This window comes from Phyllobates terribilis, unplaced genomic scaffold (genome assembly GCF_046119375.1).
Source record: "Phyllobates terribilis strain yellow unplaced genomic scaffold, ASM4611937v1 Scaffold_51__1_contigs__length_9155689, whole genome shotgun sequence".
In the NCBI taxonomy this organism is placed as follows: Eukaryota; Metazoa; Chordata; class Amphibia; order Anura; family Dendrobatidae; genus Phyllobates; species Phyllobates terribilis.
This window is the reverse complement of record NW_027362811.1, coordinates 3,231,489-3,242,455: the sequence shown is the minus strand read 5'-3', so window position 1 is coordinate 3,242,455 and position 10,967 is coordinate 3,231,489.

The following is a 10,967-nucleotide window of genomic DNA, read 5'->3' as shown; positions in this document are numbered from 1 at the left end:
CCCTATTGACTACACGTAAACCCTCAGTCATACTGATCATTCTATTATAATGGGAAGTCGGAAAAGATAAGTGTCGGCAGGACAAGTGTCTTATCAATAGCCAACTCATGTCTATGGCCACCTTAGCATCCGGAAAGCCATTCTCCAACCTACCATAAAAATGGAGGATAGGTAAAGGCTGTTAGAGCCTCAGCTAAACCTCACGTAAAAGAAGTCATGTAACAGTTATTTTAAAATAATAATGTAAATAAAACACAAGTCCGGATAAATGTCATTTTCCAAAACTTTATTTAGCATTGACTTATTAATTAAAATCATTAAAGTATAAACTCTATTTTAAATGTAAAAATAGCTGCAGGGGCAACAGTTTTTCTTCTGAAACTCCTTTGTAGTCAAGTTGTTCTGCTGTCAAAGGCCCTGCTTGTTCTTGGTCTTCCCCATCGTGCAAATTCTGAAGACCAGGATTGCTCCTCGGGGTCAGGCTTTTGTTGACCAGTCATGAGGTCAGAATGCCATGGAGATATATAGCCTTCAGTTTAGGAAAGCAAGAGGGGAATAAGATGAATGTGATGTACTGACAAGACAGAGCTAAAAAAACAATATGTATGAAATAATATGTGACGTTGCAAGTTGCACAAAAACTGGGCCACAATGACCAAAGTGCAGTAGCATTAAAGAGCTTACAAAATGCATGTTTTAAAGAGAAACTGTCATTTGCCATTAATATGATTTTTTTTTCCAAAACAACTTCAGGGAAACAAAATCATTTAGACCAGGTAAAATATTTCCATATTTATGGCAAGTGACAGATCCTCTTTAAAGAAGAACTCCCGACAAACATATTATCTTGTAAACCTTTCTAGATACAGGGAAGGAAATAATTATTTGATTAATTGCTGTTTTTGTAAGTTTGCCCACTGACAAAGACATGAACAGTCTATAATTTTAAGGGTAGGTTAATTTTAACATTGAGAGATAGAATATCCCCCCAAAAAATCAAGAAAATCACATTGTATAAATTAGATACATTTATTTGCATTTTGCAGTGAGAAATAAGTATTTGATCCCCTACAAACCATTATGAGTTCTGGCTCCTACAGACTAGTTAGACGCTCCTAATCAACTTGTTACCTGCATTAAAGACAGCTGTCTTATATAGTCTCCTGTATAAAAGACTCCTGTCCACAGACTCAATTAATCCGTCAGACTCTAACCTCTACAACATGGACAAGACCAAAGAGCTTTCTAAGGATGTCAGGGACAAGATCATAGACCTGCACAAAGCTGGAATGGGCTAAAAAAACAAAAGTAAGACGCTGGGTAAGAAGAAGACAACTGTTGGTGCAATAGTAAGAAAATGGAAGAAGTACAAAATGACTGTCAATCGACATCGATCTGGGGCACCATGCAAAATCTCACCTCGTGGGGTAGCCTTCATCATGAGGAAGGTGAGAGATCAGCATAAAACTACAGAGGGGGAACTTGTTAATGATCTCAAGGTAGCTGGGACCACAGTCACCAAGAAAACCATTGGTCGGGCGAGTACAGAGTATCTTCAGCATGCTCGGTGATATGTTTGAATCACTCCCATGTGCATGATTTGCGACTGTTTGACAGCTTTAATACATGTGAAGAATGCTTGTTTCTTAAGCATTCCTCACATGTATTAAAACTGTCAAAGAAGCACGCTGAAGATACTTGGTACTCGCCCGAGCATACTCGTCGAAAGGGTTAACTGAACATACTCGCTCATCACAAGTGCAGGCCCACCTGAAGTTCGCCAATGAACAACTGTATGATTCTGTGAGTTATTGGGAGAAGGTGCTGTGGTCAGATGAGACAAAAATTGAGCTCTTTGGTATTAACTCAACTCGCTGTTTTTGGAGGAAGAGAAATGCTGCCTATGACCCAAAGAACACCATCCCCACTGTCAAGCATGGAGGTGGAAACATTATGTTTTGGGGGTGTTTCTTTGCTAAGGGCACAGGACTACTTCACCGCATCAATGGGAGAATGAATGGAGCCATGTACCGTAAAATCCTGAGTGACAACCTCCTTCCCTCCACCAGGACATTAAAAATGGGTCGGGGCAGGGTCTTCCAGCAAGACAATGACCCAAAACATACAGCCAAGGCAACAAAGGAGTGGAGGGAGTTGAAACTCCGAGTTGCCAATCTACAGCCTCAAAATCTGAATGATTTAGAGATGATCTGCAAAGAGGAGTGGACCAAAATTCCTCCTGACATGTGCGCAACCCTCATCATCAACTACAATAAAAGTCTGACTTCTGTGCTTGCCAACAAAGGTTTTGCCACCAAGTATTAAGTGTTGTTTTCCAGAGAAATCAAATACTTATTTCTCACTGCAAAATGCAAATAAATTTATCTAATTTATACAATGTGATTTTCTTGATTTTTTGGGGGGATATTCTATCTCTCAATGTTAAAATTAACCTACATGCGGCCCGGCGTCTCTTTGCCACCAAAACACACGGCCTGGCATCGCGTGCCACCAGAGCACACGGCTCAACTCCCACGTGCCAACAAAACACGTAGCCTGGTTTCCGCTTGTCACCGAAGCATATGACCCAGCATCCGTATGCCACTGAAGCATATGGCCACATAATCGAATGTCACTGAAACATATGGCCCCGTGTCCATGTGCCACCAAAGTACATGGACCAACATCCACATGCCACCGAAGCTCATTGACCGACATCTGCCTGACACCGAAGCACATGGCTAAATGTTTGCAGCACAGTTAAATCCACTGATAGAGAATATAATGTCATGCTATGGGTCATCTATGTACGTATATAAGAATATGACAAGCTATCAAAATATGAAATTATAACCAAACTGTAGATAATAATACAACCGCTAACATACAGTATGTTATCAGAAAATGAATTACTGGAGAGCTTACCCTCCAGGTCACACTCATTGGCAATTGGTCTGCCTCTGATTTTTTTTTCCACCAAAGCACAAGGCCTGACATCCGAGTACAAACGAAGCACACTGCCCAAAGTCCATGTGCTATTGAAGCACAAAGTCCGACGTCCGCGGGCCACCGAAGCACAAAGAACAGCGTCCATGTGCCATAGAAGCACAAGGTCCTCGAGTTTGAGTCCCACTGAAGCACAGGGCTCGGCATCCGGGTGCCACCGAAGCACACGGCCCCACGTCCAGGTACCACCGAAGCACACAATCCCGTGTACGGGTGCCACCGAAGAACACGGCCCGGCATCTGGTTGACACCAAGGTGCATGGCCCCGCGTACATGTGCCATTGAAGCACAAGGCACCGCGTACGGGTGTTAGAACTCTCCTGTTAGGTTTTTTCTATCTTGCTGGTCACATGACCTTTTTTGCCTATTTAGTCCTGCTCCGCCCTCCTGGCCTTGCTGGACTTCATTGTAATTTCTACTCTTAAGCTAGCTTGGTGCTTAGTTACCTTTCTCAGTCAGTTTTCCTAGGTCTTCGGACCTTTGTTCTATGTTGTGTGTTTGTCTTTTACTGCTACAATTGCTGCTAGGAGGTGTCCAACTTTATCCCAGTCCCTAGTTCTTGTAGGGATCCCTTTCTTGCATCTATAGGTCTTCGTACAGACTAGCGAGGACTTTAGCGGGTCTGATCGCAGGATCAGGTTCCCCGTTACATCGTAGGGATCTAGCTTATTTCTATTGTAGGGACAGATCTCCTTTCTTTCCTTAGTACTTGTAGCAGATCATAACAGTAAGTCCAGCCCAAAATTATCTCTAAGGAAAGACTTCCAGTTTCCATCATGGTGTCGGTTCAGGATTTGGCTCAACGCCTGCAGGGACTCTCTCTGGAGGTGGCCGAGCTCCAACAACACGTGAGTAGCTGTTCTGGAGCACATTTTGTGGAGCCAAAGGTACGTTTGCCTGATTTATTTTTTGGTGATCAACAAGAATTTTTTTCCTTTAAAAATGCTTGTTTGTTGTATTTTCATTTGAGACCCAGATCCTCTGGTGATGAATCACAGCGCATAGGGTTCATAATGTCACTTTTGCGCAAGGAGCCTCAGGGATGGGCCTTTTCTCTCCAACCTAGTGATCCATGCTTTAGATCAGTGGATAGTTTTTTTTCTGTTTTGGGTTTGTTGTATGATGATCCTGATCGTGTCTCATCAGCTGAGACTGAATTGAGACGTTTGAGGCAGGAATCAGGTAATGTGGAAAAATATTGTTCTCACTTCCGTCGGTGGTCTGCCCAGGTGGGGTGGAATGATTCAGCTTTGAAAAGTTTGTTTCTTGCGGGGCTAGGTGATAGGGTTAAGGATTTGCTGATTGCTTATCCCACACCTGGAAACTTGCAGGAGGCAATGCAATTAGCTATACGGGTGGACAGGAGACTGCGTGCAAGTGTTAATGAGAGTAAATCCTCTGCCATGTCAGCTCCGAGTCTTGAAAGGGTCTGTACTGACATTGGAGAGCCGATGGAGATTGGGGCGATGGCACCCCGCTCTCAGGAAAAAGACCGCAGGTATTCTGAAGGTTTGTGCTTTTATTGCGGGAAATCTGACCATTTTATTAAGAACTGTGTGCAACGTATGAACAAAGAAAAAAAAAAGGTCATGTGACCAGCAAGATAGAAAAAACCTAACAGGAGAGTTCTAACAGTACCCCCTCTTCTATGAGGATCCTCCGGATCCCCTAGGCCCAGGCTTATCAGGAAACCTCTTGTGAAATGCTCTGACAAGTCTGGAAGCAGAAACATCATCCGCCCTCACCCATGAGTTATCCTCAGGTCCGAAACCCTTCCAAGCGACGAGATACTGCAAACTCCCTCTATACCGTCTAGAATTTAGGATGCGGGAAATTTCGTATTCCCCGTCCTCCACCACCGGAGGAACAGTGGCAGAGGCGTCACCATCCGACACACAAGCTCTTTTCAACAGAGAAACATGAAATACCGGATTAATCTTCCAGGAGGTAGGAACCTCCAACCTAACAGCAGATTGGTTAACTACCTGAAGCACCTTAAAGGGCCCTACAAACTTGGGACCCAATTTTTTAGAAGGAATCCTCAACCGCAGATTCTTAGAGGACAACCAAACCATGTCACCAATAGCAAACAAAACCTCTTGCCGTTTCCTATCAAAGTACCTCTTAGATTTTTTGTTAGCCTCCTGAAGATTACCACGCACATCCGTCCAAACTCTCTCCAAATCACCGGAAAAACTCTCCTCCTCAGGCACAGCCGATACCAATTTGGAGAATGACCCAAAAGACGGATGTCTCCCAGAACAACAAAAAAAGGCGAACAACCATACATCCTCTTCTGCTGGTTGTTCGCCTTTTTTTTGTTGTATTAAAACTGTCAAACAAGCACGCTGAAGATACTTGGTACTCGCCCGAGCATACTCGTCGAAAGGGTTAACTGAACATACTCGCTCATCACAAGTGCAGGCCCATCTGAAGTTTGCCAATGAACAACTGTATGATTCTGTGAGTTATTGGGAGAAGGTGCTGTGGTCAGATGAGACAAAAATTGAGCTCTTTGGCATTGTATAAATTAGATACATTTATTTGCATTTTGCAGTGAGAAATAAGTATTTGATCCCCTACAAACCATTATGAGTTCTGGCTCCTACAGACTAGTTAGACGCTCCTAATCAACTTGTTACCTGCATTAAAGACAGCTGTCTTATATAGTCACCTGTATAAAAGACTCCTGTCCACAGACTCAATTAATCCGTCAGACTCTAACCTCTACAACATGGACAAGACCAAAGAGCTTTCTAAGGATGTCAGGGACAAGATCATAGACCTGCACAAAGCTGGAATGGGCTAAAAAAACAAAAGTAAGATGCTGGGTAAGAAGAAGACAACTGTTGGTGCAATAGTAAGAAAATGGAAGAAGTACAAAATGACTGTCAATCGACATCGATCTGGGGCACCATGCAAAATCTCACCTCGTGGGGTAGCCTTCATCATGAGGAAGGTGAGAGATCAGCATAAAACTACAGAGGGGGAACTTGTTAATGATCTCAAGGTAGCTGGGACCACAGTCACCAAGAAAACCATTGGTCGGGCGAGTACAGAGTATCTTCAGCATGCTCGGTGATATGTTTGAATCACTCCCATGTGCATGATTTGCGACTGTTTGACAGCTTTAATACATGTGAAGAATGCTTGTTTCTTAAGCATTCCTCACATGTATTAAAACTGTCAAAGAAGCACGCTGAAGATACTTGGTACTCGCCCGAGCATACTCGTCGAAAGGGTTAACTGAACATACTCGCTCATCACAAGTGCAGGCCCACCTGAAGTTTGCCAGTGAACAACTGTATGATTCTGTGAGTTATTGGGAGAAGGTGCTGTGGTCAGATGAGACAAAAATTGAGCTCTTTGGTATTAACTCAACTCGCTGTTTTTGGAGGAAGAGAAATGCTGCCTATGACCCAAAGAACACCATCCCCACTGTCAAGCATGGAGGTGGAAACATTATGTTTTGGGGGTGTTTCTTTGCTAAGGGCACAGGACTACTTCACCGCATCAATGGGAGAATGGATGGAGCCATGTACCGTAAAATCCTGAGTGACAACCTCCTTCCCTCCACCAGGACATTAAAAATGGGTCGGGGCAGGGTCTTCCAGCAAGACAATGACCCAAAACATACAGCCAAGGCAACAAAGGAGTGGAGGGAGTTGAAACTCCGAGTTGCCAATCTACAGCCTCAAAATCTGAATGATTTAGAGATGATCTGCAAAGAGGAGTGGACCAAAATTCCTCCTGACATGTGCGCAACCCTCATCATCAACTACAAAAAAAGTCTGACTTCTGTGCTTGCCAACAAAGGTTTTGCCACCAAGTATTAAGTGTTGTTTTCCAGAGAAATCAAATACTTATTTCTCACTGCAAAATGCAAATAAATTTATCTAATTTATACAATGTGATTTTCTTGATTTTTTGGGGGGATATTCTATCTCTCAATGTTAAAATTAACCTACATGCGGCCCGGCGTCTCTTTGCCACCAAAACACACGGCCTGGCATCGCGTGCCACCAGAGCACACGGCTCAACTCCCACGTGCCAACAAAACACGTAGCCTGGTTTCCGCTTGTCACCGAAGCATATGGCCCAGCATCCGTATGCCACTGAAGCATATGGCCACATAATCGAATGTCACTGAAACATATGGCCCCGTGTCCATGTGCCACCAAAGTACATGGACCAACATCCACATGCCACCGAAGCTCATTGACCGACATCTGCCTGACACCGAAGCACATGGCTAAATGTTTGCAGCACAGTTAAATCCACTGATAGAGAATATAATGTCATGCTATGGGTCATCTATGTACGTATATAAGAATATGACAAGCTATCAAAATATGAAATTATAACCAAACTGTAGATAATAATACAACCGCTAACATACAGTATGTTATCAGAAAATGAATTACTGGAGAGCTTACCCTCCAGGTCACACTCATTGGCAATTGGTCTGCCTCTGATTTTTTTTTCCACCAAAGCACAAGGCCTGACATCCGAGTACAAACGAAGCACACTGCCCAAAGTCCATGTGCTATTGAAGCACAAAGTCCGACGTCCGCGGGCCACCGAAGCACAAAGAACAGCGTCCATGTGCCATAGAAGCACAAGGTCCTCGAGTTTGAGTCCCACTGAAGCACAGGGCTCGGCATCCGGGTGCCACCGAAGCACACGGCCCCACGTCCAGGTACCACCGAAGCACACAATCCCGTGTACGGGTGCCACCGAAGAACACGGCCCGGCATCTGGTTGACACCAAGGTGCATGGCCCCGCGTACATGTGCCATTGAAGCACAAGGCACCGCGTACGGGTGTTAGAACTCTCCTGTTAGTTTTTTTCTATCTTGCTGGTCACATGACCTTTTTTGCCTATTTAGTCCTGCTCCGCCCTCCTGGCCTTGCTGGACTTCATTGTAATTTCTACTCTTAAGCTAGCTTGGTGCTTAGTTACCTTTCTCAGTCAGTTTTCCTAGGTCTTCGGACCTTTGTTCTATGTTGTGTGTTTGTCTTTTACTGCTACAATTTCTGCTAGGAGGTGTCCAACTTTATCCCAGTCCCTAGTTCTTGTAGGGATCCCTTTCTTGCATCTATAGGTCTTCGTACAGACTAGCGAGGACTTTAGCGGGTCTGATCGCAGGATCAGGTTCCCCGTTACATCGTAGGGATCTAGCTTATTTCTATTGTAGGGACAGATCTCCTTTCTTTCCTTAGTACTTGTAGCAGATCATAACAGTAAGTCCAGCCCAAAATTATCTCTAAGGAAAGACTTCCAGTTTCCATCATGGTGTCGGTTCAGGATTTGGCTCAACGCCTGCAGGGACTCTCTCTGGAGGTGGCCGAGCTCCAACAACACGTGAGTAGCTGTTCTGGAGCACATTTTGTGGAGCCAAAGGTACGTTTGCCTGATTTATTTTTTGGTGATCAACAAGAATTTTTTTCCTTTAAAAATGCTTGTTTGTTGTATTTTCATTTGAGACCCAGATCCTCTGGTGATGAATCACAGCGCATAGGGTTCATAATGTCACTTTTGCGCAAGGAGCCTCAGGGATGGGCCTTTTCTCTCCAACCTAGTGATCCATGCTTTAGATCAGTGGATAGTTTTTTTTCTGCTTTGGGTTTGTTGTATGATGATCCTGATCGTGTCTCATCAGCTGAGACTGAATTGAGACGTTTGAGGCAGGAATCAGGTAATGTGGAAAAATATTGTTCTCACTTCCGTCGGTGGTCTGCCCAGGTGGGGTGGAATGATTCAGCTTTGAAAAGTTTGTTTCTTGCGGGGCTAGGTGATAGGGTTAAGGATTTGCTGATTGCTTATCCCACACCTGGAAACTTGCAGGAGGCAATGCAATTAGCTATACGGGTGGACAGGAGACTGCGTGCAAGGGTTAATGAGAGTAAATCCTCTGCCATGTCAGCTCCGAGTCTTGAGAGGGTCTGTACTGACACTGGAGAGCCGATGGAGATTGGGGCGATGGCACCCCGCTCTCAGGAAAAAGACCGCAGGTATTCTGAAGGTTTGTGCTTTTATTGCGGGAAATCTGACCATTTTATTAAGAACTGTGTGCAACGTATGAACAAAGAAAAAAAAAAGGTCATGTGACCAGCAAGATAGAAAAAACCTAACAGGAGAGTTCTAACAGTACCCCCTCTTCTATGAGGATCCTCCGGATCCCCTAGGCCCAGGCTTATCAGGAAACCTCTTGTGAAATGCTCTGACAAGTCTGGAAGCAGAAACATCATCCGCCCTCACCCATGAGTTATCCTCAGGTCCGAAACCCTTCCAAGCGACGAGATACTGCAAACTCCCTCTATACCGTCTAGAATTTAGGATGCGGGAAATTTCGTATTCCCCGTCCTCCACCACCGGAGGAACAGTGGCAGAGGCGTCACCATCCGACACACAAGCTCTTTTCAACAGAGAAACATGAAACACCGGATTAATCTTCCAGGAGGTAGGAACCTCCAACCTAACAGCAGATTGGTTAACTACCTGAAGCACCTTAAAGGGCCCTACAAACTTGGGACCCAATTTTTTAGAAGGAATCCTCAACCGCAGATTCTTAGAGGACAACCAAACCATGTCACCAATAGCAAACAAAACCTCTTGCCGTTTCCTATTAAAGTACCTCTTAGATTTTTTGTTAGCCTCCTGAAGATTACCACGCACATCCGTCCAAACTCTCTCCAAATCACCGGAAAAACTCTCCTCCTCAGGCACAGCCGATACCAATTTGGAGAATGACCCAAAAGATGGATGTCTCCCAGAACAACAAAAAAAGGCGAACAACCATACATCCTCTTCTGCTGGTTGTTCGCCTTTTTTTTGTTGTATTAAAACTGTCAAACAAGCACGCTGAAGATACTTGGTACTCGCCCGAGCATACTCGTCGAAAGGGTTAACTGAACATACTCGCTCATCACAAGTGCAGGCCCATCTGAAGTTTGCCAATGAACAACTGTATGATTCTGTGAGTTATTGGGAGAAGGTGCTGTGGTCAGATGAGACAAAAATTGAGCTCTTTGGCATTGTATAAATTAGATACATTTATTTGCATTTTGCAGTGAGAAATAAGTATTTGATCCCCTACAAACCATTATGAGTTCTGGCTCCTACAGACTAGTTAGACGCTCCTAATCAACTTGTTACCTGCATTAAAGACAGCTGTCTTATATAGTCACCTGTATAAAAGACTCCTGTCCACAGACTCAATTAATCCGTCAGACTCTAACCTCTACAACATGGACAAGACCAAAGAGCTTTCTAAGGATGTCAGGGACAAGATTATAGACCTGCACAAAGCTGGAATGGGCTAAAAAAACAAAAGTAAGACGCTGGGTAAGAAGAAGACAACTGTTGGTGCAATAGTAAGAAAATGGAAGAAGTACAAAATGACTGTCAATCGACATCGATCTGGGGCACCATGCAAAATCTCACCTCGTGGGGTAGCCTTCATCATGAGGAAGGTGAGAGATCAGCATAAAACTACAGAGGGGGAACTTGTTAATGATCTCAAGGTAGCTGGGACCACAGTCACCAAGAAAACCATTGGTCGGGCGAGTACAGAGTATCTTCAGCATGCTCGGTGATATGTTTGAATCACTCCCATGTGCATGATTTGCGACTGTTTGACAGCTTTAATACATGTGAAGAATGCTTGTTTCTTAAGCATTCCTCACATGTATTAAAACTGTCAAAGAAGCACGCTGAAGATACTTGGTACTCGCCCGAGCATACTCGTCGAAAGGGTTAACTGAACATACTCGCTCATCACAAGTGCAGGCCCACCTGAAGTTCGCCAATGAACAACTGTATGATTCTGTGAGTTATTGGGAGAAGGTGCTGTGGTCAGATGAGACAAAAATTGAGCTCTTTGGTATTAACTCAACTTGCTGTTTTTGGAGGAAGAGAAATGCTGCCTATGACCCAAAGAACACCATCCCCACTGTCA